We start from the raw sequence: 19,156 nt of genomic DNA, 5'->3' as shown, positions 1-19,156 counted from the left end.
GGAGAGTAATTGTCTCAGGGTGGGTAAATATCTGCTTCAAGAGAAACTGCTGTGTTGAGAATCACTATCTAACCGTTACCACCCATGCACCACACAATACAAACAGTAAAAATGATGAGCAAATAAAACAGAATGAAAATAAAGAATAAGAAAACAGCACAATCATCCTAACAGCAATGGCTGGAAGTTCATCTTGGAAGGCTTAACTGTTCCTGTGGCACAGAAGCTAGGAGTGATTGTTCTGTGCCGCAGTGGTGTTGCCCAATAACCCATTCTGTCTAAACTAACAGAGCTGGCTAAATTATCCTGCCTTGTGTTCTCTTTTAATTAATTGTTTAGTTTAAACAGAGGATAAAAAAGGCTGGCTGGGATCCAAGCTCAATTGTCTGCTGCTATGACAGAAAAAGTAGCGATCAGAATATTTCTCTGCAGAATGAAATGTGTATCTCCTGGGCTTTTAGAAATAGCAAAACAAGTTTACATTTCTGTCTCTAATACGATTCTGTCCTCTAAGTCATTAACAGTTCCTTGATCCCTTCTCTTATTCCTGCCCCCTTTATCTTATTTATTGAAACTTGTAATATAAACAGCATTTCTTCACCTACTGTCTTTTTGAATTGCTGATGGTCTGGAAAATGGCACTAGCGCAAGGTTTGAGGGCATTTCCTCTGCATAGCAGTGGTGTTCCAGTCGCATGTGGGTACTGTCAGACACTGGCTATCGTTTAGGGCCATCAGGGGCAACTCAGGGAGGAAGATACTGGGCCAGTGTAAACGAGCACAGCACAACGCGACCTCAGGAGCGTCGGGCAGATTCATACAAGGCTGAGGATCTGGCGATGTGACTGTTTCCAGCTAAAATCACATTCCTCCCCCACCACACGCTGGAAAATTAGAGACTGCAGATCTTTCTGAACATGCTTATGGATGTAGAAAAGCCTTTCATAAGGCAGGGGGGGGCCAGGGTGGGGAGAGAGGTTTCTTTTGAAGGGCAGCACAGGACGGGATTGGAAGTGCCAGCACTTTTGCCCCCTCGTTGTCACATTCCTTTCCCAGGCCCAGCCGATGAGGCGGTCTGCGAGCCGCTCTGGCTGGAAAGGATCGCATTGCTGAACGGGGACGGGGAAGGGAATGTGGTTTCCTGAAAGGTTTCCAGCAAGTACATGGGAATGGAGCTCTTGAAAGAGACATGGAGCTGGAAGCACTTCCCTTCTGAGAAACACTTCCAACCTGCTCCCCGGGCCAAATGTAATAACAGTTCTGACATTATTATTACAAAGGGGGGAAAAGTTGTTCTTCCAGCTCGCTGCTGTGATTTCTCCATTTTGAAGCCACACCTCCTTTGAGACCTCAAAGTCATGTGGCTTTACGTGCAAGCCTGCTCACAAGGGATGCTTCTTGGGCACTTCTCTACCAGCACTTATCACCAAGTCTTTCTGGAGGTGCCAGGAATGCTTCTGGCAACAAAAAAAAAAAAAAGAACTTAAAAAAGATGTGGGTTTCTCCTTGGGTCCCTCCTTATATCTCTTGATTTACGTGGAACATATTGACACAAATTGTCTGCAATGCATGACAAGCTTTTTCCTACTGTCAGTCATGAGCCAATATCTAGATATGAGGGGAAACTCTGCGTGAAAACAAGCTATTTTACCATTCAATGTGGCAAATTTTAAGTTTGGTAGGATCCTTCTACAGCTACAAAGCCTCTCCATTTCCCCCTTAATACACTACGCTGCACAACAAATTAAGAGAAATTATTCGAAACATCTCCCTAAACAAGCCTATCAGAGAATATGCTAGCTGGTCCTTACGAGGGAACACTAACAGCGTCGTGCTAAATATTCAGACTATCACTAGAAGGGTTAGGAAATAACATATGGAGGAAGAAATGAAGAAGCAAAAGCAGCAAGGGACCCAGTTTCTGTTTTACTGTCCAGGAATATGCTGGAATATGCACAGAAGAGTTACAAAACAAGTGCTGTTGACAGTACAAAGGGGAAAATAAAGCCATTAGAAACAGTATAAATTGTACTGGCATGGATAATGTTTCTCCCCAGACTTCGTTCTAGAAAAAAAAAGGGGTGGCATTAATTCAGCAGCCTCCATTTCTAAATAGGTTCAGTTAAATTGGTACAATTTTTGTTTAGATAAGGCCTCAGACTCACTGACTCTCTGGAACCCCCTCTTAGTCTTACCTCTAACCACTTTTTCCAGCCCATGGCAGGGAAAAATGTACCACAGGAGACAGAGCCAGACACCAGTAGTATCATAAGAGCCTCAACCAAGAGTGTCTCAGCAAACACAGGGCCAGAATCCACCCTTGCTCACAGTGAGCAATTCATTTGATTGAACCTACTTAAAGAGGCAACTTTTAAGCTGCCAGCTTGCTGACACCTGACAGCCATCAGCCTGCAGTGCCTAAGCTGCTATAAAACATGAGTCAGTCAATGAATTACATGACTTTTGGAAAATAAGAGTCATTTAGAACATTTTATTCACATTTCTGTGTATGGATCATTTAACCTCATGGGTGTTTTTTTAAATTTTTTTTGTTTTGACTAAGCATATAAAAGGAATAAGAACACAAAACTTGTTCCCAGTATCAAGAAAATGCAAAAGAACATTTTTACAGGGTTATGTCTATATTCTAAGTAAGGGCAGGAAGCTCTTTTGACTTTTGAGAAAATACAGCCTTAATTATACAACCCAAAGCTGATAACATACTTTTCTTAAAATTCAAAACACAGGATTTTAAACAGTTGATGGCTAATTTTAGCTGATGTTAGATGTCCAGGTAACAACTGAGAGAAGTGTTTCTGTAGTATTTCTGTGTTTGTAGCTAACTCAAACATTCATACACTTCACAGCCTCATTTCCATGGAAACTTTTTTTAGGAAATAAATACGGTACATTTTGGATGAGTGTTTCTTCTTTCAGTTCGATTCTTTCCATCAAATAGAAACAGCCAAGAAATCAAAGATTCTTAATGAGATCTAGAAAATAGGAAAATATCAAGCAGCAATAAAACTCTCAGAGGCCAAAGAACTACTAAACTGCAATCAATTTATGCAAAAGGCTGTACAAACATGCCTGAGGACACAGATTCTTGCAGTCAGAGGTAGGTGGATATGAGGCACCTAAATCCAAACCAGTGACAAAAAAGTCTGCCTGAACTTGAGGATAGCTAAAGTGATGGGAACCCTTCTTACTTGACACGTAGTACACTGGGCTGCAGGAGATTACGTCTACAAAAGTGCAAGATTGCCAGAATCTGGACTGATAAACACCTTTACTCCTGAATAAGGCATGACTTAGGAACAAGGTGTTTCTCAGCTTGCATCCTTCAAGAAAACAAATTCAACCGGTGCCTTCAGAACAAGCTCAGCACACACTGACAAACTGAGGTCTCCACAAAAAGTTGTGGACACCGTGGTTAAATGGAGCAGGAAGACGAATTTGTGTCATTGACATCTTTGTGCTTCTCATTCAACACCAGGTTAATAATATACAGACGTGGGCCTGGAAGCAGGATTCCTCCCTCCCAGCAGAGCGCCCTAAGCACTAAGCAACAGAGTCACTCTGCTTGGTGCTCCCTCTGGCTCAGTGAATCTCACGGTCCTTGCAAGCAGCTGGCACAATAAGAAATGATTCCAGGTCGTTCTGTCTTGCACCTGGTAGAAGGACCCCATTTTCGGGGGAGAGCCTAGGAAGAGGATTTGATTCCTCCTTCCCCCTCCGTACAGACAAAAGAGAGGACAGAGGCCACATCTTGCCCATCCAGACAAGCACTGCAAGCTTTCCCTCTGGTTACACTGTGGAAGAGCAGTTGCCTGCTGGCTTTTGCACACTTCAAAGAGGATGCTGGGCTCTGGATCACGGCTAGATAGAGGAATCTTCCCACAAACCCCGCTGAGGCTTGGCGATGGCTGGGACTCCAGGCACATCCTAGCTAGAGCTCAGTGCTCCCTCCTGGCTCGCTCTAGACAGCTGGCTATTCAGTGTGAGGGTTTTCCGACTCATCCTTATGAATCACCACTTTTTGGTGTACCGTCTAGTGTACTTAGACTGATGGTTTCCCATCTGGTGAGAAGAGTGCTGAGCTCATCAGACATAGCATTAATTACCAATGCAACAGTTACAGACAAACTGTTCTGGAGCAGTAAGTGCCCCTTCACATTTCCCTTGCTTTCTGTCTGACTCTTTTCCTGATGAAAAGGCACTGGAACAGCATGTTATTAGCATCCCCTGTTTTATTAGTATGACGGTCCTCATGTACGTCAACAAGAGATTTACATGGCAGGCCAGCATGACACTGACATTCTGAATCACCAGCAACCCCATCTGGTTTTTGCAGGGTCTCATAAAACCAGCATGTGTGCCCATAAACTCAGAAATGCCATCAGCGCCACGGAGGAAGTTGCCACTCAGGCAGAGTTACCTTCCTGCGATGTTCAGGGTTGCAGAGCTGAACGTAATTTTCGTCAGACCAGGCTCAAAAATTCTGACAGTGCAGCCTGCGCAAGAACCAAAGGACGGGAACCTAGAGGGCAAGCCATCAATAATCATAAAATGCAAGATTAAGTGACCAAGCAGCAACTAATTTAACCAAGTTTAGGAAATTACGGTCACCCACTTTGATCTTGTATTTGAATATTTCCTAGCGTGCTCTATAGTTCTGCTTCAACTCCCATCGTGCTTTGCAGCAAATACTCCACAGAAGCCTCACTGTTCTCCATCCCTGAGCTTGACACTGTGCTCCATGGCGAATTAATGTGGCGTCCCTGCTGGGTGTCCTGGGCCTGCCACTCCAATAAAGAAAAAAGGAGATGAGATAATGCAGACACCAAACCTAGCAGAAATCTGGCTGAAATGATTCTGAAATGCTCCTACTGTCTACACTGCTCCCTGCCAAGTCTCCCCACCCTCTGCTGTCATTTTATCCTCTCTTGTAGAAGAGGAAATGGATGCTGAATTGGCAAGTCAGGTTCGCTCCTTAACACAACAATTACTAACAACACACCTTTTCCCCTTTGTTATAAATTACTTCAGTGTGTAATTCAGCCAAATGAGAAGATAGGCACCACTTATACACACTGTCTCCGTCCTTTTGTGTAAGGCCAGGACTAGCTGCATTCACAGGCCTAGAGATCTGCAGAACAACAGCTTTTTCCTTCCACTCTGGCAGCACCCATAGTTCTCCTTCTGCTACTACCGATCTTCATCCCCAGGAAACCAGGACTCCAGGAAATTAGCTGCTGCAGACAGAAAGGATGAGACTTCAGTCATTCAAGATGCTGAAGACTACAGCTTAACCTCCAATTATTCCACAGATAATTCGTTTTTTTTCTGGGAGGCTGGCCAATAAACCAATATTTAGCACTATTTCCTACTCACATACCAAACCCTATTTGAGATAAAACTATAAATACCTTTGGAGACTGTCCTTACTTTCTTCAGCTATATAAAACATGCCCTGTTAGGTCACTGCAGCAATGGTGGAGCACACCTACAGCACCCTTAGGCACGATATCAGTCCCATAAAACCCAGTGACATCCCTTTGAATTGCTTTGCACTATTCCCATCCCATCTGCACTGATCCTCCCTCACAACCCTAACACATGGCACTCCCTGACTCACACCACTATTTGCTAGCCCTGTAGCACAGGGGCATCCAGGGAGCATGAAGGGAAAATGTGAGCCAAGGGAAAGTGTGGGTCAATCACCTCCCAGACTCCCATCCCAGCCTAATTATACCCCTACCAGGCAGCTCATGTAGGGGGAGAGGAGGCCATACCTGCCTCCACAGGCTTTGTGTGCCTTAATGTCTGCATGGAAAAGGGCTGTTCTTTCCCAAAGACTCTGTACTGGGTTACACAGGCAGAGCCTATACGTATTTACCTTGTTTCCGAAAGGTATTCTCAAAGGCTTGGATGTCCTCGCCCTGTACAAAGCCTACAGAGCTCGACAGGATCGGGAGGAGTCACCAACACCCATCCACATGGCAAAGCCCAGATGAAGAGGGAGACCAACGGAGAACTTCCTCAGAGTGTTATGTGTGCATATTCACAGGGGATCGGGAGCGAAGACCTCGCCTCTGGGAGCCATGCAAAGCACTGCACAAGGGAAACAGCCTTCTAGCCTGCTCTGACCTGCTTTGAGGCCAGGCAGCTCACAGAGAGTCTAGCTCACGCTATCAAAATCCTGATATGTCAGCTCTGCAAAAGATAGGAAAAAACAAGAGAAGCCTCTTTGGCCATGGCTCTGCACAGCTGTCTTGTGACATCTCTGCGCCAACAGCATTTGGCTCTAAGTCTTGCACAATCCACTCCAGAAGGACATGTGCTCTTCCTGGGCAACCTTCATAAAATCAAAAGCAAGGAGCGACTGTTCAGTCTCTTGGGCAGGTGACCTAGAAAAAATAGTGCAGAGTTCCTCCTAAAGCCCACCCCCTGACAGCAGAGAAAGGAAAAAGGGATGCCCTACTCTGTCCTGCCTTGTGGGGACTCGTTTGCTCCGATGTCTTGAGCAGAGGAGCCACCACAGTGGCTGCGGTGGTGCCTGCAGGACACAGAAGAAACCACAGAAGGGCTATCAGGAATCTGCCACAAGGCTCGACATCAGTCTCCAGCTCCTGCCAGCCCCCCCGACTTTTGAAGCTTGTCAGCAGGCTGGAGAGGTGAATTTCACACAGCCGAGGGATGCCAAGTGATGTGCATGTGCCAGTGCCTGCATAGTCTGGGCCCTAACTGACACTATGATCATTATCTATGAGAGTAGAATTAGGAATATTTGGGGCATAATTACCGACTTGGAACAGATCATGAGAGCATGTTTTTCTGAGGACCCAACTCTCAGGTGAGTACACGGGGTGCGGACACTGGTGTGTCCCTGGTTTGTTTGGATTTCAGGTCCTATGCTTCCAATTCATTTCAGAATTTAGTCAAATTTAAAGGCCGTTATTATTTCCAGTTTATTTGAGAGAGCAAGTCTGAGGTTCACAGCTGACCGCGTTTTCTTTACATGCACGCGGTGTAATTTTAACTCCCTCTTGACTTGCTCTGTTGTAGATTCTATTATAAAAAATGAATGTTCATTATTAAGTGATTTATTACAACATTAAACATTAAAGGCCAGTTCCACGATCAATGTGATCAGTGGAGCTGCTCTGAAGTCCTTGAATGATCGTTAATTTACACCAGTGGGTAGTCTTGTGTGTATAGTATCAAGATTTTAAAAAAGCTTTATTTATTTTTATTTCTGTCTGGCTGAACTGGTGCAGGGAGGGAGCAGTGTCATTGCTCTTCGGCAAGACTCTCTCAGCTACATATCTGTTCTCATGAAGCTTCCAGGTAAGTTTTTGTGAACTCAGACATTTAGTTACTGCAGTTCCAATACGCACCTCAGCCTATAGATGTTCAGCTAAAGAAATTACCAATTCCAATCCTCTGTAGCTCACCTATCATCACTAGTGTCAACCAACCAGCCTTTCCTCCACCAGCGGCCTAAATTCCCCAAAGCGCAGTTTCTAGATGGAGAAACTGCCTTCACAGGCACCTGTTACATCTCAAACTATCAGATAGCACAACATCTGTAATTCTACCTCAGACTCATCCCACAACGTTGTGAGTCACGCTATATGTTTCGTGTACCCGGTGAACTAAAGCAAACAAACAGGAACTATTTGTATTCTTCTTATTTACGCCAGGGCTTATACTAAACCCCTTTGGAAACACTTCCGAACAGGTAGCAGCCGGCACACCAGTTTTGCCAACGACTTAAACTAGTCTTTACCTGTTGCAGCTGTTGGGAAATTTCTAGCTGTTGCTAGAAATGTACTTGTACCTGCATGCTGGGTCTGGGAGTGTGAGCAGGTGTTTGCAAACCACAGTTCTATGGCTAACCATGCTCACTGTCTCAGACTCAAGACTAATCATACCAGTACTGTCTGGTACCTGCAATATCTTGCTGCAAAGATTCTCATTCAATTTGTCTTACATCAGTGACCAGCTCTAAGCTATAAGGGCCTCTCCAGCTAATTTCTCTGTGCAGCGTGATGCTCCTTACCCTGAAGGCCCTTTAAGATTTGACCCCTTTCACTGTTTTTCCTGCTGTCAGCCAGGACAGCAAAAGAAGAGGTGGTATGCGGCCTGAAAAGCCTAGCAGTGCTCAATCAGCCCTTTGTCTTTCATGACCAGCTTTTTATCCAGGGGCAACAGTCTTTTTTCCATTACCAGTAAAAATGAACCCCCCAGTAGGGGTGATGAAGAAACAATAAAACTAATCATTAAGCAGGCCTGCTGAGAAGTGAATTCCAGTCCCAGGTCAGATCTAATTGCATTCTGACACCGAAGCAATGGCCTGGTCATTTATATTAGCAATGTCATGTTTCTTTTTATTTATTTGTCTCCATTCTGCTCTCTGTCCCCATAAAGAAAGAAATATAAACATGTAGATCGATGAAAAGATGTACGTAGAGATCAAAATACGCATACTGTCCTGTGGTGTACTTTGCAAGATTTTTAAATCCTTCCCTTTTAGCCAAGATCAATTGTGGAAAAACTAAAAACAAATATAGCATTTTGGAAAACGATGAGTAACTGTAAAAGGGAGATTTAATAAAAATTATGGTAGTGTCATGGCCTATTACCAAGAAAAAACATGTACACAGGGGAGGAAAGACAAATGTAATCAAGTGATTAAGCACATGAGGTACATATGTGCAGCTGTGACTTTTGAAACTAAGGAGATTTAGATACCTACCTTTGAGTAATGACAACAGAAGTACAATACTTTTGACTTCAAGTGCATGGCCTACCAACACATCCATGAATATGTTCCCGAAAATGTAACTATCTTTAGGTCCCTTGCCTCCCTTGCCACCTTGCTTTTACTGCTTTTACCATCAATGATGTTTTGCCTCGGTCTGCATCCCTAGCTTCCTCCCCCACTGTTTTTTGCCCAGACTCCCAGCCAGCCTCCCAGCCCGAGACTCTTCCTTCGAGAATCTAAACAAGATGCCTTTGCATCTGACTGAACACAATGGGCCTCTCTTCAAAGCCAAGCAACATTTTTCCTATCATTGTTTGCAGGGGAAGAGTCACTCTGCACTCTGCTCAGATATTACGGTCGCACAAGCCTTATTAGCTTATGGGTAGATTTGCTGTCACAAGAGGGTTTGTACAACTGACAAGATTGCTTAATCCCTTCCTCGGTCCCTCAGCATTTGTAACAAGTTTTGTAATTGCTTTTTAAATAAAATGCCTGACCTTGGAAACTCACTTGCAAGCCAGCTCAATCCTCTGGCTTTTTTCCTTTCATATAGCTTTTATGACCTCTCCTATCTGGATATCAAGCCCTTTCTCAGAAGTATCTTAGTCCAATCCTCTTGATGCTATCCAGAGCTAAAAGCCCTCAGCATGTGCTTTGGATCCAATCCCTACCTGGCTGCTGTGCTCAGAGGGGCGTTGATCAAATCTGGCAACAACAAATCAGGGCCTAGAAAATGTATTTGTAGAACCTGGAGTTGTTCCATCTAATTGCAAGCAGGCTTTCACAACTCATTTACTGAAGAAAACTTCCTTATCAGGTGAGGATGTGACTAACTTCCACCCAGATTTCATGCTGTGCTTCTTATCAAAAACACTTGAAAAGATTTTTTTTCCTTTATCTGTGGAATCAGCTTTCAAAACTGGCTTTACTGAAAGCCGCAGTATGGTACGGTGACAATTTTACCTGCTATTTGCCACGCACTTCATGTTCGAGGGCTTAGCTGAGCTATGCCTGCCCTGGTGGGACGGGAGTGAAGCAGCCTAGCACAGGTATGCCTCAGCTGGGTTTTTGTGCCAAGCTCCATGCCACTATGAATACAGTGCTACCAGTGCCCAAGGTAGCCAGTTTAACAACTCGTTGATTCCCAATGGTTTCCAACCTTGTGAAGATCAATCATCGTCAGGGCAGGCACGCACTCCCTGTTGCATTTGTGTGCCCACACTGCCTTTTTTTTTAGTTACCTGTGGTGAATCTCTTAATAGTCAGCTGTGGATGCCAGGCTGAAAACCTCTGTGATCCTTAGGACACTCCAGCCCTCTCTGTGCAGACGTGCCCTAAGAGCCAGGCTATAACGCCTGGGATCTCCTTCCACCTCCACCGCTGAATTACCGGACAAATTTGAACAAATCGCATAACTTGTGCCTTTATTTCAGCCTTTCATCTAATGTATGCAGGGGAGTTCTCTGCTTCTTTAGGGTATTCTGTGGCTTAAGAACCGCTTGCAGGGTGGGCTGGATCAACGTGTAACGAGGTGGAAAGGACTGGGATTTGCATACAGAACTATTAATCTACCGAGGATTTAACTCACATTAGAAGCTACAGGGATTTCATTCCCAAGAAGGTGAGCATCTAAAACATACTCAAAACAGTATGACATTGCTCAAATGTAATTAAATAGTAAGTATTACTATAGTCATAACTTAGCTTTCCAAGACTGAAAAAAAAACATTTTGGTAAACTCTAATTAAGACTCAACGCATGAAACACAACTTCTTTGCAGTGGATAGCAATATATGTGTAATGGTGTGCAGCAACATGACCCAACAGATTAGCGCAGGAAAACGAGGAAAATACCACATCCAACCTGCAAGTTCAGAGGGAATTAAGTAAACAGAAGGATCCCAGGTGGAACCGGGATTAGGGCAACTTGAAGTAAATTAACTCTACTGCCAGAGAAACAATTACAGAACACTTAAGCCCAGTAATTGCAAAGAAGCTTTTTAATATCTTTTCCAAAAAATACTACCTGCATCAGCAGTGTTCCCTACGTCCTATTGAGATACGGGTAGTGACTCAGGTGAGGATGTGTCACCTACAGAGGAACTACTGCTGACGGCAGCGCTCGAGGGCTGCAAGGACTGCCCCAGCCCTGCTGAGACGTCAGAGCGGCACTAGGCAGCGAGAGCCTCTTGCACAAGGCACTTCACGGGATCCTCTCTCTTCTCAATATCAAGCTGCCCAGGACCTTTTTCTCCTGTAGTCCCACACATCTCAAAACCTGAGCAGAGGAATTTAATTGCAAACAGGCTCAGTTCCTCTTATATCTCTAATTATAAGCTGCTATTATATTTTATACCTTGCATAAGTAAACTACATTCGTTTTCACCAGTTATTGTCCCTTAATCTCCATGCCCTGTCCTAATCTTGATAAAGATATTTGAAACTAAATCCATTTCATTTTCCAGTATTTATCATTAGCGCAATGACATTACAGTTTTTGCTAAAATTGCAAACTATACCTTAAACTCCTTTTCCTTTATACTTTTTATTTTTCTAAAATATTGTTGTGCACCAGAAACTACTTGTTTTTTTACAAAACACGCCAGTTAAAATTGCTACTTATTATTTATCAGAAATAAATTTAAAATCGCCATTTCATTATTTTTATTAAGCACATAACACATCACATGAATATATCTACGCAAGTGTGCCCCAGTACTAAAATTTCAAACACCCCCAAACTCAAGACTACTTAGATACTTCAAGCTAAGTCTGTCAGGTCTTGATTTGAAGCTCTTTGAAGCCAGAAAGAATCAGTTCATTGACTTTTATCGCTTTTGTTCCATGCTCTTAAAAGGTAGCATCAGGATATTTGGAGATAGAGCTGAATTTTTACACACAGCTAACCTTCAAATTCTGGGAAAGCCTGAGCTTGGGAATGACAACCCAAAACTTATCCACAGAAATGCTCCCTGATAGCCAGAAAAAGCTGGCAAATCCTTATACTCTCTTTCTCCAGATCATCTTGCCCCAAAGAAAAGGCTATTGGGAAGAGTTTCTACGTGCCATATAAAATCTGTGTTCGTGCTGTATAGAAATGCAGGACAGGGTCACAGCACTAAGTTTCAGTTACTTACAGAACTAAGTTCAGTAATAAGTAAGTACTAAGTACTTACTTACTAAGTTCAGGCACCGGGCAACAACTCTGGCACAATGTCAAAGCACCCACCCTATTTCACTTGCAGGCTACTCAGGCTACTCAGTGGTGGACTGAGCTCAGTAGAGTCCTTTGACCTTCAAGACACGTCACGTAGTGGATTATCGTCACTCACACAACTCACCAAAAACTTCTCCTGTGATACTTGAGCTTTTAAATAAAATCACCAGGCAGATGAAGGTTGGTAGACCATACCTGTGCCTCTTTAGTCAGCGCCTCTTCTCCCTCTGCTGCTGAATTTAGAAATGTCACCTTTAAAATTAACGTACTCACATAAGCTCCCCTGAAGCCCTTGAAAATTCATATGAATACTACTGAGGAGGAAAAAAACAATCAACGTGTGAGAAGGTTGTCCAATACCTATCAGCCCTGAATTTAGGAAAACTGCAAAATAAAATTACCAGAAGACAATCAGGAACTTTATAAGAGCTCTGAGAACAAACTTTTACTTATATATTATAGCCTTCACAATAGTCTAAAAATCTGTTTTGTAGGACAGCTATTCCAACGTTTCCTTGTCATTTTTATTAACACCCATATCAGCTTCAGCTCCCTGTCATGGACTGAATTTCCAGAAGCTCCACTTCATAAGGCTTGTTGAAGCCTATTGTACACAAGAAATTACTTGGACAAAAATGCTGGAGTCAAGACAGAAGAAAAAAATTCCTCTCTTCCATCCTCCAAAAGATTTACAGAGGCTCAGTGTAAAAGCATATTTTACCAGTAGTTTTCTTACTCAGGAGGAAAACTAATTTAGTAATCCCATTGAACAACTGACAAGTCTGATTGTCTCTGGGAGAGAAGTGAAGGAACAAAGAAATCTTGTCACACCATGTTTTTAGGATGATGTTATTCAACCCCCACACCCTTGCCAGCAATTCCTTGTGACTCATTCTCCTCTGAAAATGCTGTTATCGATCTTATATTGAGACAAAGAAATTTGACTTATTTGGTGTCTGTTTTTGTTCAGCTGGCCTTTCACAGAAGCCAGAAAACAGTATCTAGATGCATTTATAAAAACTGGAATGTAGTAAGAAGATTTTGGGAAAGCTCATTATGGATAAGTGTGATGAACAAAGAGAAAGCAAAAGTTACTGAGCAACTGAGGTTTCTTCCAATTCTACCGCTTCTGAGGAAGCGGCAGAGAAAGAGACTTTTTAGCCTCAGTCAGAGTAAACTCCGGTTTCCAGTCTCAGTTATCAGTTAGGATCCACCAGCCTAAGTTCACTAGAATACCAAATGCAGCTATGGGTTGGTCCCCTGGGGATACCAACATGGAAAAGACAAAGCCTTTTTTTACTCTCCTTACATCAGCTAAGTACTCCCAACCACTTGAACCGGCTATTGCAGGTCATACCAGAATGGGCAACTTTAGAACATGATCTTGCTTGTACCGAAGGCAGCAGTAACCTGATTTTGGCGTGATGGCCCTTGGGGCATCACCTTTGCTCAAAGAAAAGCCAGAAGGTAAATGTCGCCAGAAGCACACTCCAAAACTGACCTCAACAGGGAGGATGAATAACGAAAAAATGAGGGCTTTAAGCCTAGGTGCTCTACCACGATTTACCGGGAAGCAGGCAATCTGCCAAGCATCCCTGTACTCCTTACCCAGCTCCGAGCCTTCAGCCCCGCTCTGAAAGAGCCAGGTTCCCTCAGGCTCTTTCCGCTGCCAGAGAGAGTTCTTGAAACCTCACTGGAGCTTGCTCCCTCTCCTGCAGCACCATGTTATTAAAGGGCCTGTATTCCTCTGCCTGCCCCCACAAACATAAATCCTTGTTTTACATTGCCTTTTCTTTAACACTGAACATAAAAGAATGTACTTTTTATTGGAGTTTTATCTTTGCCTGGGCTTCTAACAACCCATAGCGAACACGCTGTTATTATGGCCCCTTCTGGATTTAGAGGTATATAAGCTGTTTGTTCTTGGCTGCATACATTGGTATTTTTATGTTCTTACATATCTTTATCTGTACAGTATCTCTGAATACACCTAAAACTGTTTCAAAAAACACCCTAAGACTTCATTCAGATAAAACTGTAGAAAAACTATCCGCTACAGGCATATTTCCTCATCACTTGAACTTTCACGCTCAGAGAGGGCTGGAGTGCTTAATTTTGGCCATTTGTTTTAATCTGGCCATTTGTTTTAATTTGGCCACTACAGCTAAAAGGCCATGCCCCAGATCTGGTCCTATGAAGAGGTAGTTTGCTCCAGTTTAAATGGGTATGAGGCACAGCATTTTCACATCATAGAAATGCTTCTCTCTCATCATCTTTTTTTTTTTCCCTAATGTAAATTTTGCAATGCTAATTCCTTTCATAAGAGACATAGGGATAAGTGGTGGTTTACAGTTCAACCTTCCCCTGGTACCCATAAATATTTATTGTTTCTTGCCCTGTTTCAAGGCGCAGATGAAATTCATCTTCCGGGGGGGGGGGGGGGGGGGGCAGCAGAGAGGGAAGGGATGTGGAGGGGCGAACATCATCTTTAAAGTATAAACGTGAAGAAAATGAAAACAGATGCGTGGAGACAAGCTGGTGGGAACACGGCAGGGCTGGAGCCCATTTTCCCTTGGAGACACTTCCTTGGGACACCCCGCAGGCAGATGGCTCCCCTGGGGACAGCTTCCCGGGAGGAGGTGGGAGGCCGCAGCAGGCCAGAGAGGCCAGAAGCAGGGTGGGAACGGCCCCCGCTCCCCAGCCAGGCCCCTGGCGACACGAGTGAACTGTCCCCTCTCTAGTTAAACCCCAGTGCCTTCCAGCCAGGGAGGAAAATGTCTGCTGGTCGGAAAGCAGAAGGACGGCCTAGCGCTGTTCCCTCGCCCAGGGCCTTGGCAGGGCTCCTCCGCAGGGTGATGGCAGCCCGCCCCAGCGGGCACCGCTGTGCGAGGACAGGGCTTTGCAGGGCTGGGCAGCAGTGGGGAGGAAGAGGGGGAGGAGGTGCTGGGAGGGAGACCGGGAAACTGTAACTCATTGTGGATGGGCTGGACTGGCCGGGGTGGCGAGCGCTCGCAGGCCAGCCCATCCATCAACCTGCCGAGCGGCCCGACAGGCTGGAGCCGCGGCTGCTCCCTCTCTCCCCGTGTCAGGCATGATCCAGCCCAACTGTGCCGAGGCGGAGCAGCCTGGCCCGGAGAGCTCCGGTCACCGCAAGCCATCGCAGCCTGCCCAGCCACCCGGCAAGCTCGGCTGAGGCCGGCCATGCACCCTGGGCTGCCTGCAGGGCTCAGCACCCCCAGCATCCTGGCTCTCAAACGGTCCGAGTGATCCAGAGCTTAATCCCCTTTCAATCCCTTTGGTTGCACCTGAAATTAATTTAACCCAGTCACGTCCACTTGCATTAAAAGCCCTGTTAGGTCTCACATCACCTTTAAATCAGCCTAATGCCACTGGCTCCAGTGGCCCCACAGTGTGTGGGGGAAGAGCCAGGCCCTCAGGCTTCCTCCAGTGCTTTAAATGGGGCAAATCAAGTGCTCTGTTTTCTTCCATTTTATGAGGTAATTTGGGTTAAGTTCTCGTGCTTATTTTTGCAGTCCTGCTGTAATGATGTTGCTCGCTAGCACAGGGCTATCAAGTGCTTTCAGCTCTCTATCGATGACCTGCTTGGCAGCAGCACTGCAGCCTGCCCCAGGAGCCGCCGCCTGCTCCTCCGCTCTGGGGCACTGTCCTTTCTGTTTGCTGGTAAGGCCATGGCCTTAAAAGCCACAGAAAGCCAAAATGCCTGGGCACAAGGACGAATAGTCATTTGCAGCTTAACCTCGTACCCCGCTAAGGAGATGCTGGCGCAGGACACGAAGGCAGCGGTTTTGCTGCGATGCCTGATGTGCATCAGCTGCAACACCTCCCCGTGTCACAGGGCTGTAGCTCACAGCTCACGCTCTAAACTTCCTGCACTTTGTCTGCCCAAAGCAGAGCCAGAACACTGCTTTATTGATGGGGGTCGTGAGAACGATTTGTCCAATTTCAAAGCTTTTACTTGAAGGATTTCAGGATTATTTTTTTTCTTGGTAGAGGCTGATTTAAACAAGCAATTTGAAAATACATGTAATAGCACTTGCTAAACGTATGCAATTTTCCCAACACAGTAGACCAGCTATATATGATACACACCCATGTCTGATATGTTTTCCACATCATTTCCAAATTTTCATTGATCTTTTTGTTTTCTTGGAGCTCATATGTCCTAACATGACTGCATAAATTAATGCATTTCTATGTTATTACTTATTATTCAGTAGTGTGGCTGTTATCCTAAAGGAGAAGGTACAATGAAACATGAACAACAGTACTTTTAACTCTAAGAATCACAATGCAGTTTATAAGCTTAGGTCCTGCACTGGGAACATATCAGTACTCAGGAGAGCAGTTAATATATTTTAGCTTTAGATATGTGTCCATATCCTCCTGAATTCAAAGGTACTTAAACACACAATCAAAATGAGAGAGGAGCTTTTATAAGAATAAACCTCAAAATACCCTAAGTGCTTTCCTGCAACTTCCACTTTAAAAGGAAGTTTCTGTCTTAGAATTATTCCACCATCACCAAAATGTAATTTTTTTTCTGGATTGAAACAAAGAAGTACGTAGTGTATCGGGGAGAAAGTTAAATGGGATTCTGTTTTCAAATGAAATGACAGGGGCGATTTTTAGATGGGCAAATGTAATTATTCAAAGAGGAGTTCTGCCAAGAAAAGAAGGATTAATATCTTATAATTAAAGAAATACACAGTCAAGAGCTCAGCACAATATTCATCCAGAATCCAGAAGCTCTAATGGTCCATTTTAAGCTCTGTCATCCATGCAATACCGTCTCAGAAGAGCTGGTATGGAGTAATGATCATTTCATCATGATGTCTATATCTTGATATAGCACGACAGCAATACATGTTACCAGGACAGGAGAAAAGGAGGAAGTACAGGAAATCTGATCAATTCACCTCTCAAACCCAAGAGATTTGTACTGAAAGCACTTCTTGCAGTATTTCCAGGAACCTTCAGCCTCCGATACCAAGCCAGCTCTGTCCTGTTCAGTGTGATAGTTCTGACAGTATAACGTAACAGAACGATTCCCATTGCCTCCGATATGAAATACAATATACACGATGCGAAAGGTGGCTCTCACGTTTATGAACGAGCACACCTCTGCAGAATCAGGCTCACCTCCAGCGCTCCCATCTTTCTGCACACAGAATTAGCGCTATCAACCCAGCATTTTCCTGAATGATCTCTCTGCATTCTGCAGACTGCACTTTCTATTCTCAGCATTCATGCACCTGGAGATGCTACAGCTATTAGCAGCCAACTTTAAAAGTATCTTCCTTGCAATCAGTGAGGGCAACTTGTTCCTGCAGCAAGGCAGGTGGGAAACCAATGGAAGAATTAGATTTTGAGTGGTGCTCCAGTTTGTAGTGTAGCTGCTGCATTCTTAAGAAATAGCATCAGGCTTTCACTGGTGCCTGGAAGACATCATCTGCAGGTACTCTCTCTGTCAGCTGTTGGGAGGACAAAGGACAATAGTGAAAGAATACATATGATGTGTCACACTGAAAGACTACTGTTCCATCAAACTTTTCCAATTCCAGCACTACACAATGTCAAAAAACACACGGATGGGGGGGGAAACACCTTGAAAATGTGAAAGTGTAAAGCTATTCTCTCACCACTGCAGCAATCCTAACATTTATAGAAAGACCGAAGAAGTATACACCAGAGAAATTAATCCTGCACTACCTCTCAGAGGTGGCCATACATGTGACAACTTCATTAAATCATCCATTGTTGATTAAAAGGAAGTAAAAAATCTATTAAAAAAGAAAAGTGTTTTCCTCAGAAAACCTCTTCAAAAAGTTTGGCGAAATTGCTGGCTTTGGTGAATCTATTAAAGAATGAGTATAGGCAAGTCTTGAAAAATATTTAGGGATTAAAAACCCTTTACCAGTAGTTATGCTAGCTGGCTGCCCTGTATTAAATGATACAGATTTAAAAGGCTTCGGCTAGTGAGATAACATCCAAATTATCATTGAATCCCAGCCAAAATCCTAGATCCAGATACCCACAAGCTTAGATAGTTATCAAAACCAAACCCAAATGCAACACGGTTTCACAGCCAACAAAAGAATAACAAGTAGCTGTTGCTAGTTGCTGGACCTGTCACACATCATTAATTGTGAAGCGGCCTTGCCAACTCTCATGGTCGTCCTGTGCTCAGCTCTTACAATAATCAGTATTTTTCTTGTTGGAAAAGTTGCTGGAGTCATAAGAATATATACAAATCTCACCTTCCTCTATATATTCTTTTAGTATATTTTAATGAATTCTCACAATAAAGTACTACATCTTTTCTATACAGAAGGGGAAATTCAGGGCCTTGTCTTACTTCCTTTAAAGTCTACAGAGAAACTCCAGGTTTATTTTCATTAAACTTTTGGCACAATACATGGGCCTGCAATGCAGTATGTCCTGTCTAATGACGCACAACGCAAACTGACTCAGATATTGCATCTTAATAAGCTATTATCTATCGAGTAAGTGGCAGCAGTTGGCTGGGGGAGTGCTCCTACTCTGCCCAAACTGTGAGGTACGTTTGAATTAAAATGCCTATTCTGCAGCTGACATTGAAAGTGCCCTTAACCCAGGAGCTAGATGAGATCGTAAGCACGAGGACAATTAACAGCAGAATCCAAATGCATTCTGAGTCTACACTCTTTAATCTTTAATTTAATAGATAAATGCTCCTCCATCTAAATGAAGTACACCTGGCTTCTGGCCACATAGGAAAAAACCTACCAATATTGGTCCACTGCTTCCACATCCATTTAATAAAGCAGAAATAAGCCCATTGTAACGGGAGATTGCAATAGGATCCGTATCTCCAGCTTTGCAAATGAACATGCCTTGATGTTTAATTTTCCGTGAGTTCCTCTGCATTTAGGTACCAGCAGGAGACCATTATACTGTGACAGCACTCAGTTCTGATGACATTATCTTAAACTTTTCCCAGTTGTCCGTCCTCACCCCTGTTGTGCTGCCGTCATCTATTAACATTCCACTGACAACAATGAAAGATGTTAGAGCAGAGCACGTTAACGCAGTAGCCAAGCTGGGGTGCTTTCACCTGGACGTACACAAATGTTTGGCAGAAGCTCTGTAGTTAATTAGCTGGATCACAAC

Source organism: Leptosomus discolor, chromosome 13, assembly GCF_034619465.1.
Source record: "Leptosomus discolor isolate bLepDis1 chromosome 13, bLepDis1.hap2, whole genome shotgun sequence".
Classification (NCBI taxonomy): Eukaryota; Metazoa; Chordata; class Aves; order Leptosomiformes; family Leptosomidae; genus Leptosomus; species Leptosomus discolor.
This window is presented reverse-complemented; position numbering follows the sequence as displayed.